The sequence below is a fragment of the Elephantulus edwardii genome, unplaced genomic scaffold (assembly GCF_000299155.1).
Source record: "Elephantulus edwardii isolate Elephantulus edwardi_28Jun2011 unplaced genomic scaffold, EleEdw1.0 scaffold00249, whole genome shotgun sequence".
Lineage (NCBI taxonomy): Eukaryota > Metazoa > Chordata > Mammalia > Macroscelidea > Macroscelididae > Elephantulus > Elephantulus edwardii.
The window spans coordinates 3,947,619-3,947,957 of NW_006399999.1; positions in this window are offsets into that span (position 1 = coordinate 3,947,619).

The window sequence follows — 339 nt, forward strand, 5'->3', positions numbered from 1 at the left end:
ATAAATTCTGCTCCATTGGCCAATGTGCTTTTTATTGTACAAGTACCATGCTATTTTGGTTATTGCCACTGTGTAGTAGGTTTTTAGGTCAGGGAGTGCAATGCCGCTCACATCATTTTTTTTGGTTTTCAGAAGTGCTTTACTTAATCAGGGTCTCTTTCCAAATAAGCTTGGCAAATTCCCTTTTGATCTACTTGAAAAATTAATTTGGTATCTGTATTGGGATTGTGTTGAACATGTAGATTGTTTTTGGTAGGATTGTCACATCAGGAAGATATTGAGTCTTCCTAACTATGAACAGGGAACATTTTTTCCATTTCTTTATGTGTTTTATTCTAT